Here is an 18,671-nt window from a genome sequence, read left to right on the forward strand (position 1 = left end):
TGAGAGTGAATGCTTCTACAACATGCGCGACTGCAATGCATTAGCACAATTTCATTGCACTGTGTACAGCACGTTCCGAACTATCGCGATACCACCTGACACCAGCCGGGACGAGTTCTGCCAACTACCGTTCGTGGCAATGCCATGACATATTGCGCACTACGAGCTGTCATTCCCATTTATAGCGCCCAGCTTAAAATCTATACAACACCATCTATCCGCTCTGTCAGTGCACGAATACGCTAGTTCCCAGACACTCTTGTTTGCAAAGGACATGGTGTCATATCGTTGCGAAACCAGTTTTATCTATCATAATCATTTTACTACACTGAGCATGAGCGAGCAGCGTACGTCTGCCTCCTCTGCATGTCGGCAACTGCACTGAATGACGCGTCAATGAAAGCCACCAAGCTCTCAAACGAACGCTCTTTCCTGTGGTGCTCTGTAAAACAATTCCTTTAGTTGCGTCGTTTCCGGAGAGCGTAGTCGCTTTTCGTTTATGTATAGCCGATGATTTCGAAGGCCAATGGGCTGATAAGGCGTCCGCGTCTATATGGGCTGCGACCCATAATCCTTCCGTTGCGGCTTAAGCCCCACTCTTGGTTTTCACCGCGAAAAGCGACGCTATCTCTTCAAACGGCCGACCTTTTGGCGGGCAAAGTCAGCCCGCTATAATTCGTTTCCTCGCATTTTTTTGTGTGTGCGTGCACGCTTGGGGACGAGGCGAGTTTTGAAACGGAACCCTCGCCTCCCAAAGCTGTCGGCAGCGTTCATGAGGTCAGCGACTGCGCCGGCCTGCGAGGATGGTTATTGCCTACGCAGTAGCAGTGGCGCGCTCCCCCACCCATTCTTTTGTTTTCAGGCGTTATCTGGCTCTGTTACTTGAATTTCCCTCCTCCCCCCCCACCCCCACGCCGCTTCTTGTTATCAGGTGTTCCCTGCTGAAAAAAGTTGTATGATGCAATAACATCATAGAGGCTTCATCACACAAAGATCTTATAATTTTACTGATATTCTATGACATCTGTAGGATGGCTGTATGATATTGCAGAAATGTGTGACATTTGTATGATAATTGCGTATTATTTGTATAATAACTGTATGATACCTATACGACAAACTGAGTTTATTGCATCATACAACTTTTTTTCAGCAGGGTTATCTTACTTCTTCGGCCCTGATACAGCTGTCGTTTAGACCTAGCCTATACGTTAGTCAAAGATTGTATTTAAGTATGATGGCAATAATTGTTTGTAGACCTCACATGTACTATCGGCCGGAAAATAAAATGGACCACCGCTCAGGGTAGCGGAGCGGCTGCGGGGCAGCACAGGGGCGCTGTTATCTCGCGCCGCTCGCTCGCAGTCATTGTGCCCCGAGCGATGACAAACTTCGCCCACGCGTGGAGGCATGTCGCGCTTGATAAATATCTAGTGTTGCGTTCAGTGCTCTGCTGTTGACGGTCCCGACGAAGGGGAGCGCGCATCGCCTATTCATCGAGCACATCGGGCTGTGGCAGATCAATTGGACAGCCGCAGTCCGTCAAACCGCGGCTTGGTGAAGAAACGAGTCGGGAGTTTTGTTTTTGGTTGTCCTTTTATATTGCCCTCATGTTAGATGTTACTGCTAATTCCCTGCATCCACCATAGCCGGATTTTAGGCAACGCGGTCCAAGACGCCGCATCAGCAGCCACCGTGACGGGCGCTTTTTCACGCCAGTGAGATAACAGACTGCGAACTTCTCTACGGGTGCTGCTTCTCTTTCGAAGCTGTCGTATTGGCACTGTCCTCGCAATAAGCTTGATATTCTGTTCAGCAAAACATCTGCAATTTTTTTTTTAATTGGGGTCGACAATACGTAGTCTTTCACGATAATTTCTTTACAATAGTTCAGTCCCGAACAGTTTCTTAGGAAGACGAATCACAAAAGTTATTGTCAGTGATGAAATTTATTTGCGAAAGCAGATTAAATGGTCTATGGGTCCAAACAACAGTTTGTGTACTGTTTCTGAGAAAAAAAATATCTCACTGGCATTCTTCAGAGTGACCTTAGTGAGACGAAAAGTTGCCGTCTGCCGCGATGACTTGACTTAGTCGTCTTGGTATAGAGTCATATAGTGCCGCCACTAGATCTGGACGTCGGCGCAGGGTTTCCCATTCCTCTTTGACGGCATGCCAGAGCTGCATGGTCAGCTTTGCCACCACAAAGGCGCCTTGAGGAAAGTTCCTTTTTCATGACTCCCCAGATGTTTTCGATGGGGTTGAGGTCAGCCCCGTTAGGCGGCCACGGGAGCTGACGCACGGCGCCGCGCTCAAGAAGGTCGCTTACAGCACGCGCCTTGTGTACGGGTCTGCGGTCGTGCTGGAACACGCAGCAGCCATCCGGGAACAGTCCGTCCAGGACGTAGGGAATCATGTGACCGCTAAGGATCTCGCAGTACCTCGGCCCGGTGAAAGAGCCCTCGATCCGCACGAGTGCGCCGAGGCCGAACCTACTGATGGCGCCCCAGACGCTGACTGAACACCGGCCACTGCTGAGCACGTTGTGGGTGTAGTCAGGGAGATACCTGTGCATAGGACAGCAAAGATGTTCCAACAAACATTAGCATATGTCGGCTCCCAAACTTAAATCAAGTAGCGCTAACATAACAAATCCAACACTCTGCTGAAGCTTCTGTTCCGCAGGAGAGAATAACCTACTTCGTATTCGATACTGAATCTACGCCAAATCGGACAAAAGGAAAAAACGAGGCTGCGCTATATTCTCAATACTACGATGTGTTGCAAAGCATATTTCATTAGCTGTAAGAATGGCAGGTCATACCTGCTGTTGAGCGGGCGCCACGCACGTTGCTGCTGGTCCCAGCGCGTGCAGAATGTGGACTCATCCGAGAAAATCACTTCCCGCAACTCCTCTGGAGACCACTGCTGGAAGGCTCTGGCGCAGCTGAGTCTCTCCTCTCTGGTTTCTTGTGAGTTGCGGCTTTTGAGCTGCAACGCAGTTCATTAGACCTGCTTCTCGCCACCTGGATCTAATGTTGTCGCAGGAGCAGCTCATCCCAAGTTCGTCACGAACCTCCCTGGCGTTCAAGAAGGGGTCTACAACTACTGCAGCAACGATTAACTGATCTTCAAGCGTAGTACTCCTTGGGCGTCCACTGTGTTCGTCCCTGCATGCTCTAATAATACGGCTCACCGCTGTTCTTGTCCTTCCGGTACGGCGACAGAATTCATGCTGAGGGACGCCTTCTATGCCCAGTCGCACGATCCGTCCTCAGATGGTGCGGCGTTGTCCTCTGGCCTTCCCCGGTTCACAAGTGATGGACCCCTGACTTCAGACGCGGCGGCGCTCTCTGGGACGCCTGCCGATCTTGCGGCGACTGCCGAGGACCAGGCTCAGCACCTGGGTCTCGGCTTTGACCCTTTACCTGATCCCAGCGACGCGCTGTTTATCCAGCAGCGACTCTCGCTGATGATTAACGACACATCGAACAATCTCGCGGCCCACACGCGGCCCGAGGTCGTCAACCTCGTGGCTGTTCTGGCAAAGTACTTCGCGGACTTCCGCGCCTTGGCTGCCGACGCCAGGGGTCGTGCGGAGGTCCTCCGTGACGGTATCCATCCGGTATCCAATGTGACGGTATCCATCCGGATGTCGATGCAGGCGCAGTCACTCTTCCTGAGGCCCTAGGGTTTAAAGATAACAATGGTCATGTAAATAAATCTGCACTGGAAGTCAGCAAAAAGCGATTGGAGGATTGGTGGCTGAAAAGCAGAGCTGTGGCATAGGGTTAGAATTGTAGGAAACCGTAGGTAAAGATGGTGGCCATTCTTAATGAGAATTGCCAACACAGTAAACAAAGAAAAAATAAAGAATAAAAGCTGAGCATGGTGTCAATTGTCACCACCCCGTTTCAAAGGGGGCGCCCCTATCCATCCATCCATCCGTCCATCCGTCCATCCGTCCATCCGTCCATCCGTCCATCCATCCGTCCATCCGTCCGTCCGTCCGTCCGTCCATGACATGTGGGCCGCCAGCCAACGGGAGAACGCGGTCATGCGCGAGCGGCTGGCGCGGGCCGAGGCCCGCCTCGAGCTGTCGCCCCGGGCTCCCGCTTATTTCTTCGCGGACGTCTTGCGCGGGCGGGCGCCTCCTTCTGCGCCACTGGACGCCGCGGAGGTGTAGTCGCCTGCGGCCGCAAACCAACATTCACGGCAAGTCCCAAACCACGTCGCCTTTCTGACCTCATCGGCGCAGTCGCAGGTCGCGCCAAGCGACCTCGTAACCTCCTTAAAAGAAAATATAAATCCGGAGGAAGCGGGCATCGGCCCGGTCGTTTTGCGGCCCACCGCGACGGGCGTAACTGTTTTTGCGCGGGATGGGGCGACAGTGGAAAACCTGCGCAGCGCGGTCCAGACCAACGAGGTCACTTGCGCGGTCATGACTGTGCGAGTGGCCGAGCGCCGCATGCCGCACGTTAGGATTTTTGGTGTACATCCTGACGTCGCGGACGGAGCCGTAATCGACCAGCTGAACGCGAAGAACCCGGGGCTGGACGTGGACCCGCGCGAGACGACGCGGCGATATACCTTTAGACAGCGCGACGGAGCCAAAACACGTTTTGTCAGTCGCTCCGCAGTTGGGTGGTCCTTCGCGCCGCGGCTGTAGGCAGTCGGCGCACACCGAGCGAGCTGTTTGAACGAAATGTGCTGGAAGCCACGTCGCTGTGACGTGCTCGGTTCGCGCGGGTGACGCGGCGGTGGCCTGCGCTGAGTGTCGCAGGGCGGGTCGCGAGGGTCCGCCGCATCCTGCGGGAGCGCTGTCTTGCCCCATTCTTATGGAACGGGTGGCGATCGAGACTGAGCTCTCGCACTGATTATGGCGCGCCTTGTTGTTGTTGTTGTTGTCCTCTAAATAATGGCGCGTACCCACTGCGGGGGATTGGCCAAGACACAGGCCAAACGCGATCTTTGGCGCTGAGCGGGCGGGGAGCCGCGCTTTTTCTTTTTCTTTCAAGTCGCGGCCGGCGTTGCGCCTCAGGGCGCCGCCGCTCAGGCCGCGATGCGATCGTACTTCTTATTCTTCACTGCGCCTGTCTTTTCGATGGCGGCGAAATTTTCCATCAACTCTTCATCTTCTTTTGGTCCTCGCGCTGCGCTTCTTCGGAGCGCCGGCGATCGTCTGTTCTTTGCGTTTCTCGTCTTTGTTTACCGCTTTCAAATCTGCCGCCAATTCTAGCTTTTTTCGGCTGCGGTTCCCCGGCCTGCTCGTTTTGACCGCTTGGGAGGTCTTGAGATCTTCTTTTAGTCACCGCGATAATACCGGACCGTCCGCTAGTCTTCGCCCAGGGTCCGTGCTTGATTCCGTCGCGTTCCCGCACGTTCCGGGCCGCGTATTCGCCAACTGCAGCCTGTACAGCCACAAGGCTTGAAACCACGGTGAATTGATCACGGTGACTGAAGATTGTCACAAAGGCTTACCTAAAAGGGATAATAAATCCTCTTAAATGGCGTTATATGCCACTAAGCATGACGATTTGCGACCTAAAAGGGAAAAAATGGAAAAAAATGAAATTAAAAAAACAATAAAATTACAGTACAGAGAGCGGAGTCGAACGGCCGACCTTCCATACGCAACACGTGCCTCTAATCGACTGCGCCATAGCGGCTTTTTTTTTTTTTTTTATTTATTGCCTGACTTCGGCAAGAACCACAGTACACAAATACACTTACAGAGCGCAATGAGCAATAATTAACAACACATCATATTAAAACTCCTTAAGCGTCACCAAAGGCTCGACTCTTTCGAGCCACTCGGGAGCTTCAGGAGCAAGTTTCTGAACTTCAATATACTTATGCATGCACTCCCGAAAATAGATCCGTGCAGGCCTTGCATCAGGATCGCAATGATATCCTGCCATTCTGGAGCGCCAAATACAATGGAGGCCCATTAGCATAATGAGGTCGAATGGTGTCCCATCCTCACTCTCCACAGGCAAGTACCGAATACCATGAGCGTCGAGCGGAAATTCCTTTTTTAAAGTCCGTTGCAAAATGTCCCAAAAGTATACCCCCTCCCAACAGTGCAAAAAAACGTGGTCTATTGTTTCTGGTTGTTTACAAATTAAACAATGTGATCCCCAAGGTAGAAATAACTGCTTCCTTTCCAAGAATTCCTTTACTGGTAGTGTTCCGGTATGTAATTTAAAGAAAAAAGTTTTTGCACTTGGCGGCACCTGCATCGCCTTCACACGCTTAAGTACGTCGCGTCCCTGGCCTCCATTGTATAAGGCCCTGTACATAGGTTGTGGAAGAACTACATCGCACAAATCTTTATACAACTTCTTCCTGCTAACAGAAGATAAATATTCATACGAAAATCGAACAGACAGGAATCGAACACTCACGACAACCTCTCTAAAGTAACCAAAAATACGTCCCGAGAACCTTTCGGTTGTGACAACAAAGTCCGGCAGTGCATTTCCGAGCCTTAATTGGCACACAGTGCGCAAAAACGGATCGCTTACATCGCGCACAAAACAAAATCTGCTTACAATCTGCCGCAGAAATAAGTGACCCAGACTCAGGCCGCCATTCTTCACCCGCCTAAACAAATTGGTCCGGCTACAGCGTTCCCAGTCCGCAGCCCACACAAAAACGGCAAAGATCCGGTGCAGTCTCTGTACGTGCATCCTTGCACAATGCAACACTTGCATCACGTACCACAGCCTAGACATAAAAAACAGATTGCACACTGTGGCCCTTGCGAAAATTGAAAGGTGTCGCCCTTTCCACCTTTCCACCTTTTCACGCGTGGCTTGCGTCTGTGCTTTCCAGTACGAATCGCTATCGCGATAACCATCCAGTGGAACGCCTAAGTACTTTACTGGGGTCGTCACCCAGGACACGTTTGCAAAATTGCCGGGCTTCGTTGGCCATTCTCCGTGCCAAAGCCCCAGGGACTTTGACCAATTCACTTTACTACCGGTGATCTTGGTGAATTCTTTTACGCATGCCACGGCCTCGGTTATACCTTCCCGGTTCACTGTGAACACCGCGACATCATCCGCATAAGCCAGCAGCTTAACTTCTGCTGCCTGTAGCTGGAATCCTCGAATTTTTTCACTTTCCATGATATTCAAACACAACGCTTCAATGTAAATGCAGAATAGAAGAGGGCTGAGGGGACAACCCTGGCGCACCGAACGCTGCAGGCTAATGGGGGCCCCCAAACTCTTATTTACAATTAATCTTGTCGTGCAGCTCCGGTACACCAAGGCCACTCCCTCACAAATAATGGACCCTAAATTCACATGGTCGAGTATGCAGAACAGGATATCGTGCGAAACACAATCGAATGCCTTCTCAAGATCTAGCTGAAGGATGGCTACAGAGCTATTTGTGTAATCACAACATTCCAGCACACACCTCGCTTTATGAATATTGGAAACAATAGAGCGTCCCTTGATCCCACACGTCTGGTGGGGACCGACTATATCCTGAATTACTGACTGTAGTCTACAGGCTAAAATCTTCATGAAAACTTTATAATCCACGTTTGTGAGGGCGATAGGACGATATGCTGTGACCTGCTTTAACTTTTCTGCGTCATCGGATTTAGGGATTAGCACTGTATGGGATTTACCATAAGACGGGGGCAATTCATTTTCTTTATAGGCTTCGTTAAAAACTGCTGTCAGTACTGGCACTAGTTCGCGTTTATATGCTTTGTAAAAAGCGGCGCTTAACCCATCAGGTCCAGGAGATTTTCCCAGGTTCAAATTTTCTATCGCTTGCTCGACCTCCGACGCAGTTATCGACAGCTGCAGCCTTTCTTTCTGTTCGTCATCTAATCGCGGCAAAGCGCCAAGAAACTTTTCCTTGAATGCGCTCACATCCACTTCTTGCTTTGCAAACAGCGCCTGATAATATTCAAGAAATGCCTGCTGGATATGCCCGCTTTCTCCAGATAACGCCCCGCCCCATTCAATCTGTTCAATGTGGTTTCGTTGAGCATGCGTTTTTTCCATTCCTAGCGCTCGTTTTGAAGGTGTCTCCCCATCAGCTATATCTTGCGCCCTAGCCCGCACCAGTGCGCCACGATAGCGTTCTGCTTCAAAGAGTTTAATCTTATTTTTTATTTTCCTAATGTCATCCATCCATTTGCCAGGCTCTTCGCTTTCTCTTTCGAGAAGTCTAGCTAGTAAAGATCTTAAATTGTCCTCCTCACGCTTCTCCTCTTGTCGTATGCAGCTTGACCTTTCGATTGCTGCTATTTTTATTTGTTGTTTGCAAAGTTCCCACTGCTGCCATACTTTCAGTTCCCCGCTCGGCTTTAATTTACTGATTTCTTCGTTTACTTTCCTGCTAAAGATGTCGTCTGTAATGAGCTTATTATTTAATTTCCACATTTCCCAAGAAAACTGATTTCCTCGTTTCTTTGTCCCTATCCCACACTTCACTAAACAATGATCCGAAAATGATACCGGTACTACATTGTAGCTATTGCATTTTGAAATAACGTTCGGTGACACATAAATGCGATCTAGCCGTGCATGGCTTGACCGTTGAAAATGAGTGAGTCTCACACAACGCTCGCCTTCTAAACATTCGGCCACATCATCGAGGTTGCACGTGTCTATAATTTCTGAGAGTACTTCAGTGCTTCTGTCCCTAAATGCCCTTGCACTGGTTTTGTCACAGCCCCTCAGGACGCAATTGAAGTCACCCATTACGATCAGGCATTTCTCGCAACTGAAGTGCTTTTGTACGCTTTGAAAAAACGCTGTCCTCTCATCCACCGCATTTGGGGCGTACACACAAATGATGCGCCAATAAGTTTTGTCGTACAGGAGGTCAACCAAAACAAATCGACCCGAAGGACACGCCGTATATGCCTGAACCTCAAGTCCCGGTACATTCTTTACAAAGATGACACAACCCGCAGACGTTCCTACAGCGTGGGCGACAACTGCAAAAAACCTAGACGTGAAACGTCTCACCATGCTCCCGGTCTCCTCTTCCCCGTCAATTTTCGTTTCCTGCACTGCCAGGACGTCAATGTCGTGCTCAGTTAAAAGGCGGTACACCTGGCTCTGCTTCTTCTTACTTGCCAGTCCCCTGACATTAAGTGTACCGACTTTCATGGGGAACGCAGGAGCCATTTTAAAGCAGAAGAAAGAGGCCGGGAACATGGTGCTTACCCTTCACGTCTAGCGCTTGGCTAGACGACATAGTTGACACCGGAGCCATCCGGTGCTGGTGCCAGGCCTGGCAGCGGGGGCGGCTTGTCAAGGGCTCTCCTCTCCGTCGACACAGTTGATCGTGTCCGGATGGACGACCGCCATAGCGGCGATGTCAAGCTGTCGTTCTGAATGAATATTTATAACCAGCCTTAATGTGGCTGCTACCTGCCGGTGGGCGGCGCTGTCATCGCTGGCTGTACCGGCTGCATTTGGCGAACACGCGGACCGCCTGGGCGGTAGGTAATGCGCCGAACGAATGTTCAACCTGAGAGTACTTGTGTGCGGGTTCGGCGCGCAGGTACCACACACGACATCGCGATGCAAATCATTGCAGGAAGAGAGGCCAGGAGCTTTTCTAATTTTATGTTTCGTTTTCTTTTGTTGCCTTCTATTGGTAGTTTTACAACAAAATTTTTCCAGTGTGCCTCTGACTGTCTACCTTTTATCTTTTTCTTTTTCGTCCCATACCTGTTATTTTCGTTTCCTTTCTAACCGTTTCTTGAACTTTATTGTTTCAACACTTCATCTGGCCTCTCTTCTTTGCGGTTTGCAGACACCGCCGCACATCCAAACAGGTTGACCTGTTTTCCGCGCACTGTATTTGAGTCGTGGTGTTTGGTTGTCGGCTCATATCGTGTTTGACGCATGTAATGCGGCAAGGACATTATCATGAAGGTTTTATTTTCACCCAATCAAACCTTTCTAACCACCATCTTCGTGTCCGCCCCTTCGGCAGGCGCGCGCTGTGGCTTGTGTGTGTGAATGAGTGTGTTTGGTTCTTTTTCTTTTGTGTGTTTTCTTTTTTCTCTTTTTATTTTATTTTTATACAGAAACATGTTTATTGTACATACCCTTTTTCAGTACATACTCAAGCATTACCTTCTTTATTTATTCTTTTATCTCTTTAATACATGTTTACTTTTTATTACTAATTTCCCCTTTTCTACCATTTTTTATATGTATATATAACGGTCCCTTACTGTTCTTTTTTCCATCGTTTGTTTGTAAATATAAATTTTCTTTTTCTAGTAACTTAAGGAAAGGGATCTCATTCACACTTTTTATATTACTGCTCTGCTTCTGTTTCTGCTTTCTTTTTCGTTTCAGATCTGCTTCGTCCTCCTGCCCTTCCCTGTTCCTTCTCCCAACCACCAGATTAATCACATCATGCACTTTTTTACACTTCTCTTTCTGTGTTTATCTTTCTTATTTTTAGGCACCCTCGTACTATAATAAAATGTGCCATTCATCAATAAATCAGCTCATGCAGAACAGCAATGCAGGAACCCCGACCGCCCGTAAGAAGCTGCCAACACGTCATATCCGTCAACCGCCAATTTTATTCAATGTAGTTCATCAATTTGCGCAGGACTCTGACTTACTTGCGTTCGAAGAATCGCGCAGAAGCAAAGGACATATTAAGGGATTGCGTGTGTGTAGACCTTTTAGTAACATCCAAATATAAACCCTATATATCGCCGCTAAAGCTAGCTGCAGTGCTTGGAGGTCCTGATGCCTCCATAGGGAAGTCTGTGGCTGGGATGCAGTAGGTCCCCGTTGAATCTGGAATTGCAACAGGCGCCACCTGCATCTGGTATTGCAACTGGTTCCAGTCTTAACTGGTTTAAGACTGGAAATGTGTTCCTTAAACCAGTTAGAAATTTTAACCCGGGTATTGGTCTATGTGTAGTCATATTCTCTTTATACAGACGTCTAGACTGCGTGGACTGGGCGTACTTACACCGTCCACAATGAAATATCTCGTAAATGTCCAGCTGGATGTCTGCAAAACGTACTATACCTCGGTCTGGATTCTAATTTTGGTGTTGCAGGTACGTAGGTTTTGATAAACAGTACTAAAATATGTGGTTTACTGGGGTAGGTAACAAAAGCGGCATTGAAGCGTAAGGTAAGCATTTGCCTCTGGCGTTTGGTGAAATTAGCACACGCTTGAGCAGTCGTGGCGTTCTTCTTGAATGTCCTTTTTTTTTATTCAGTTATGCCAAGGCTCCTGCAATCGTACGAGGCTATGCCCACCGGCCGCCAGAATGTTCGACTGGGTCGACCGGCGACCACAGCTTCGCACGAAAGCGGGAGCCATAGAGCGCCCGTCAGCCGCTGCCAACACGGCATATCCTTCAACCACCAATTGTGCACAACGTAGTTCATCAATTTGTGCAAGATTGTGACTTATTTACTTGAGAAGGATGGCGCAGAAGCAAAGGACATATTAAGGGATTGCGTGTGTGTAGACCTTTTAGTAACGTCTAAATATAAACGCTATATATCGCCGCTGAAGCCGTTGCACAGATTTAGAACTTGATATTGGTTCTTGAGACAGGAAATGGCGCATGAACGGTGGCGGTGCCTGGGAGTGGCGCCAAATTAGTGTGTACACTCTAACCAAATGATGGCTTACCTTGCTCACACTCCTAGGCCAGCTCGAGACGAGCTGAAACAAGCCAATCCAAAAATCCAAAATGGCTGTACACATGGAGGAAGGAAAACTAAGGAGAGGCCCTTCGTATTCCCAATGCATTGGCAAGATTGTGGCGGAAGTGACGTCAAAATTTAGGCTTAAAAAGTCTGGCCACTAGCAACGTTGTTGTTGTTGCTAAGAAAACTCGGGCCACTAGCAACGGCGTACGGCGTCGTTAGCGTCGTTGTTGCTAGGGGCCCGAGTGTTTCTCGGTGGCGGTGGACGGGCTTTCGGCACGGTGTGTTCGGCCTTGCGTGTTAAAGTCTACATGCCTGGCGTCGTGACGATACGCACGCATCTAGGATTGCTTTTAAATGCGGCAAATAACCGCTCATCTGATATTTTGTTCGTCAAACGTGGTGTCGTTACGCGGAGCGATCGATGCATTGAAATGAATCTCTCGAAAAGGTGGCACTCCGGAACCGCGCTTCGACACGCGAAGAAGCGTTGATTGTTTTGATCAGCGAACTTTCGCACCTCACCAAACAGCACAGAAACATGAAGCCGCTCTCGGCGATGCTGAGCTGCGTTTCGAAGGCTACACGGCGGGTGTACGGTAGCCCGAGGAGGATGGTGAGCTGAGCTATAAGCGGCGCGCAATGTCGTCTTTCTTCGCCTGGCGTCGGAAAAGGTTCACCGCACCTGTGCGCCGTTCTGTGTCTAGGTGTGTGTTTGCGGGGAGGGAGGTGTAGGAGTGTAGCGGCGAGCGGCGCGGTTTTTTTTATACCTTTCTTTTACGGAGCGCTTGCGAGCCGCGCGCGAAACCCGCCCCGTAGCTCGGTGGAGAAGGAAGATAGTGAGGAAAGCCGAGCCAACTTCCGGTTGCGGGCGGCTTCACAAAATGTGACGTCAGGGCCTCTCCTCAGTTCTTTCCTTCCTCCATGGCTGTACACGTTCCGGTGCGGCGGCCGCTAGCTCCATTCAAGCTTCGTACATACTGGTAACTACCTGCTCCCGCGCTGCTTTCCCGCATGACTTTCTGAGTACTTACGGAATGTGCTTATTCACTCCTGTATTTCGACGAGTCTGTTGAGGTATACATAGCTTGCACCGACGTCACATCCGGTGGCCGTTGGTTGCGAGTCGGCCATGCTGCCGAACCACCGCCAGACCGCCTCTAGCTTTCCGCTGCCTATGTTAGCTCGCAACGTGTCGATTCTCGTCCATCATTAGATTCGGTATGGTTTTGTGTGCCACCCTTGGCTGCTACGATCGTAGCGACTGCTCCAGGTGAAAGAAGAAGCCATTTAACACGAACTTCATCTGCATTCGTAAGATAATCGTAGGCATGCAAGTGCGAGCGCTCCATGACTGAGTACGAATCTGCGCGAGCTGCGGCTGGCTCGCATTGAGCGCGACGATGTGGAACCCGTCAACCCAAATTTACTTGTGCGCGGACTGCACTTTGTGACAAGTAAGAGGCTTGTGTCGTCGACTAAATGTTTACGAAAACGTGGGAAGCAATGGCTACACTCTTGAATGTTGCTGTTTTGATTGACGCCATCGAATTTGTCTGAACACAAACCCAGACTGGGTCCCGTGTCGCTGCATCTTAGCTACAGCACTAGGCAAGCCCGCTCAGATCGCCACGACCGTAGCGAGCAATGACGGCAGAGAAAGCGGCGTGCCGAGGCCAAGCTTCTCGTCTCGTTGCTTGCGCATCGCAGACAGGCTTCTCACCCACCTGCTGTAGAAATCATTGTGTGCCTCCATTGATTCGAAGGCTTTCATTTCTTCCAACTTCCCAAAGCTGGCAAGAGTACACGACATCCCCCGTGGGCCACTTCAAGGAACACATCAACGCCCGTCTTCGCGTCGACTCCCGGTTGCAGCGTGTGCGGATCTGTATCATCGCAAATTTTCACTTTGTCTGCGTAGCGTACGCGCGCCGATCGAATAAATTCAGACTAGTAGCCTGCACTGAATGGTTCATTCCTCTGTGGAGTAGGCATCGCGCCTGAAAGATAAGAAAATAATCCAAAATGTCCGAGGAGTGGCCAGGCATCGCAGGGCGGACGGGCGGGGACGGCCGATCCGTGGGAGATCCGTGGGAGATCCGTGGGAGATCCGCCGACGTCCAACGGCTCTCGCACGGACCTCCGACGGAGGTACAAATATAGTTATTTAGACTGCCGACAGATATCCATCTCGGATATCCGCCGGCGGATCTTTTGAGGATATTTGCAGGTAATGCATTCTTCACCATTATGAGGCAAGCCAGAACTACAACCACCAATCAGTGTACCTCGCAGGGCCACTGGGCTTATTAAAAGCCCGCAGAGTGTCTGAAATCGGACATACACCTTGCTGTATGTAATATGCATGAATCTGTAAAGCAATCGACCAAAATGACAAAGCATATCAAAGTCTGGATGATTTTATTATGACATAAATGCCGTCTTCAGTCTTCATGAGGAATTCATCAAGCTGGCCATACATTTAGTTAACGCAGCAGGAAGGATACTGTACAGACCATGATGAATTTGTAGCCAAGCCGGGGACGTCTTCTGCAGAAAACAGTAAACACTAAGTTCAGAATATGTCATTAAAGCAAGCGAATTTGACAGACACCATTCAGTTCTATGCAGTAACTCCACCGTGCCAAGTAAATTAGTCATCTGTAGCTCCGAAAGCATGTTTACATCTTGAACAACTAGTAAGTTGTAACAACAGAGGTGAGAATATTTCTTGCAATACAAAATATTTTGCTTTTCCAAAAAAACTGCAAAAACAAATGCCCCACTGCAGAGCTTTGTACCAGTTCATGAAAATGCGTTTACATTGCAAGACACCACAGCTACTCCCACAGGCAGTCACTTCCACACTGATGGTCAAAAAAATTCAAGTGTAAGAGTAGGGATCCTTACCACACCGTTGCAAGCTAGCTAATGACTTAGGTTGGGCACAAGGTACACTCATAGAGAAAAGTTTGCTGGATGTAGATTTTCTGAAAATATTTACTTTTGCATTGCCTCGCCAGGCAGTCAGCTGAAATTTGTTCAATACAATTGAGTATCCATGTCCTCTCATGATTCTAGGCTTTTGATTAAATTGCTCTGGCTAACAGCACAGAGAAATTATTTTACAAAGAACTCTCATCCCACAAATTTTTATCCATTACTGTACAAGAACACTGCAATATAGCTAGATACCCTCCGCTGCACAGAGCAAACAGAAGGAAACTATCCATTATCTGACAGGGTGAAACTTGCACTGTAGTTCAAACTTACCTGAAGGTTCCTGCTGTACGCTGCAGGTACTATATAGCTGCTAGCTTAGGTCAGTCACATCCACACTGTATAGGCAAGAAAATAAAGTATGAGAGAGCAACTTATACAGCACATTGTCAACGATGCAGCAAGACACAATCTCTGTCGAAACTACAATGCCCACAGGGTTCACTGATGAATCACGCATCAGGGCACTGACAGCATATTTGATGATCCACAGCTGCACAGAAGTAAGGAAGAGAGGTCTGGTCACAATCCAGGAACATGTAGCTCTAGGATTGCCATACATGGTCCTGCTATCTGGCTCAGCATTGAGCCCTGTGGGCATAACATGTTTGGCAAAGTTATACCAAAGCACTGCAAGAGCTCATTGATTGGGAAGTGAAAAATGTGTGACTGAAGCTCGCAAACTTAACACAACAGTTAAGCTGTCCTAAACAATGCTACTGCACAGTGCAAAGTATTGTGTAGTGGATGGTTGGAGACTTCCATTTGGCAAGCCTAATGAACAAATTTATAAGCTGTGGAAGTATGAACAACTTTTATATGACATTTTCAACCTACCTGTGCTTTCCATGGCTTGTAGGCACCAATACACTCGGTAGCCGGGCCACATCCACACTGCAAAGGCAACAGAAAAATAAGAAAAACTCAGTCGCGAAGCACTGAAAAACTAACACCGCTCTGGCACTATGCTTTTCCTGCGCTCTGTTTTATCGCAGTTATGAACATACGCGCAATTGCCTTAAGATTCACACCATGTAACTGCACACCGTCTCAACTTTTTTTCACAAACACGAGAAACGTTTGCGGCAGCTAATGCATAGTGCATGTAACTTCCACTCCGTGGCAAACAAGTTGCGCAACAGAGTACAACTGCGTTAATGCGCTTCACTCATCCCACAGCAACATCCTGAAAGTAATTTTCAAGCACAGTTACTTACCTCGCAAGTGGCCGCTTCTTTCACACCATGGCCGCTTCTTTCATCCAAAGCAACAAAGCATGTCTCGGCAAGGGGTAAGGTGCAATACGACGCCGGAGCTTTTTCACGAGAGCTTCAGAGGCAAACGAAGGTCTTTTCGAGCGCGTAGGTGACACATCACATTTGTAGCACAGCCAAGCAACCACAGAGCGAACAAACCGCACATTGCAGCAAAAGTAAAGGTCGAAAGGAGCACCACGCGACGAAAACCAACGAGACCATCGCACCACAAACATTGGCTTGGATTGGATTGACTTTTAGGCTTACCGCTCTGCCGCGGCCCCTAGTAGGAGTTTATTCGGGTTTGTTTTCATGGCAGGCAGCATGCATGGCTACATGCCTCGGTTACCTTGAAGGATTGCTGCAGGATAAAAGGGCGTTAATTATGAGCACTGGCGCCAGAAAGCCAAGCAATTAGTTTAATTCTGGTTCTTTTACATCAACACCATAGTTGAGTGATCTTAATCAATCTGAATATTAAACTATAGTTGGTGGTAGAAATGTGATTGTGTGAATTTTCTCATTTCCAAAATAGAATTTCTTTTAAAATGTTCGTCTGAGGGTAAACAAAATATATATGCCAGGTAAGCTCACATCCCAAGAGGGATGTTTACGGATACTCCTCGGACATCCGCCGGCGGATGTCCGCCAGCCATCCGATAACGAACGTCCCTCGGACATACACAGAATCTCCGATGCGTATATCCGAATATGGATATACGTAGGCATGCCCTACGGACATCCCAGCCTGGCACTGGAGATTCGGACCTTACTCGGGCCTCCCACGGATATCCGTGGTTCACTGGGATATGTATAAAGGCTATAGATAGTTGAGGTAGCATGGTGCATAGTGGTGAGCGGTGCGACTGATTAGCAGCCGCTTACGGCGCTCACTCGAGAAGCAGAAGCGTAAATAATTTTGTGCAAATTGCTGTTCATTAAAGAAAACATCAGTATTGACAATGGATCGACAAAAATGATAAATCTAAGTGTCAGTTGTATGGCAGTATCAGTGACAGCCACCCTAAAAAAATCAAGATTAAAAAATGCAGCGTGCTGCATAAAGGTGCAGTACTGTCAAGGGAAGTGTGGTGTACATAAGCAAATGCTATATCAATAACTATGTGTATATACTGTATTGTGTGTTTTTATCGTGAAGACTTTCAAAAATTTTCCCGCCTCAACCGCTAGCTCGCTTGCAATGAAACTGCACACAGAGCTTGCGCAATATGGTAACTTTAAACAAAACTTCGTGCTGGGCTAGTTGGTGGGACATAGTTAAAACTTCGTTCAGCGCAAAAGACGAACACAAAGAAAGGAAACGACAAACCCAGAGTGCTACTAACAACTGATTTATTGATATATGCAAGAAACACATTTATATCTTCACACGCATGCGCACAATCCGGCGGCTCCGGGCTACTTTAACAGTTTCAGATGGCTAACACTTATCTAAGCTCACATTATGTCACTGAAGAAAGCGCGGGAACCAGATAAGGTAGATAACTCTGAAAATGACAATGACAAAAGGAAAATAAATGGATGGGATCCCAGACAACACTGAAATGTCCTGAGGACATACTGAGGATGTTTTTCTGAGGACATTCTTTATCCTCAGGACGTCCTCAAATGATCCTCAAAATGTACTGAAAAGGTCCGCGTGTCCGGCCTCAGGACATCCTCAGAACAGCCTCAGAAGGTTATTATATGATGTTTTGAGTACATTCTGAGGAGGTTATAGCTGGTCAAGCTGCATTGAAAAAATGCGAAAAATTCATGAAAATCATTTATTTGCTGAGCTCTTCAGTTGCTTCACTGCTGTTTGCCGCCATCCCCGTGCGCTGTGCCGGTCTTTTTTACGTCTCTTCTGAGCTGCTGTCTTCTGTGCTGCCTAAAGAAATATAAATGGAAAGTCAGCAGTTGATTATGTGCAATTCAGTTCAAGCATTCAAGCACGGAAGCAAAAAGTTCTTAATGCTACTAGTACAATAATGTGCTGCAAATATGACTTGTAATATTTGAACACACAAGTTACAACTTACAGTGCAACAGTGCCCTTCAGCATGAGCAACTGCCATAAAAGTTAATCACTGCAACATGTATCCCTGCTTCTACACCTAAACGACGGTACTGTTCTCCCGACATTTCGGAAAGGTCACTCGACTTTTTCGGAGTTTAGAGAGCTCGGAGAGAGTTCGGAGTTTAGAGTCGGAGAGCTTAGCTAAACCACTAAGCTCTCGCCGATGAAGGAAGTGAAGAAAAACACCTGTGGCTGCGGAGCACTTTCAAAAGCGACGTGGCAGCGGCATGCGACGACCCAGATTCTACTGCCACATTTCAAGCTTACGTCGAAAGAAATGAACGGCGGCGCAACAAGAAGAACACAACAAGAGAGGGGACACCACATGCGCACCACATGCGCACTTTCCCCTCTCTTGTTGTGTTCTTCTTGTTGCGCCGCCGTTCATTTCATCATGCACCAACTCGCCCCTCAGGCCATTCTTCTTACGTCGAAAGTCGCTACGCCCTCGTCATCGCGTTCGTGATCCGCTTCAGAACCAACCTAGCCATCAACCTGAGAAAAATGGTCTTGACTGCAATCAGCGCTTGCATCTACAAAATCAATACTGCCCCAGGTTCAATGCCTTCGCTTCTGAAACGAGGCCTCGACACGTCCTGTCTGGCAAAGAATGTTTGCTTACACATAGAATTCACACTCAAACTGGTTGCACTG

General features: G+C 48.4%; 1 long non-coding RNA gene across 1 annotated transcript in view; it reads left to right on the forward strand.

Annotated features, from left to right (window-relative positions):
- LOC149357185 (uncharacterized) overlaps positions 1-18,671 on the forward strand; it is a 64,091-nt gene that overhangs the window by 454 nt on the left and 44,966 nt on the right. The gene's annotated exons all lie outside the window — the stretch shown is intronic.

Source organism: Amblyomma mixtum, chromosome 3, assembly GCF_055824585.1.
Source record: "Amblyomma mixtum isolate Tamu chromosome 3, ASM5582458v1, whole genome shotgun sequence".
In the NCBI taxonomy this organism is placed as follows: Eukaryota; Metazoa; Arthropoda; class Arachnida; order Ixodida; family Ixodidae; genus Amblyomma; species Amblyomma mixtum.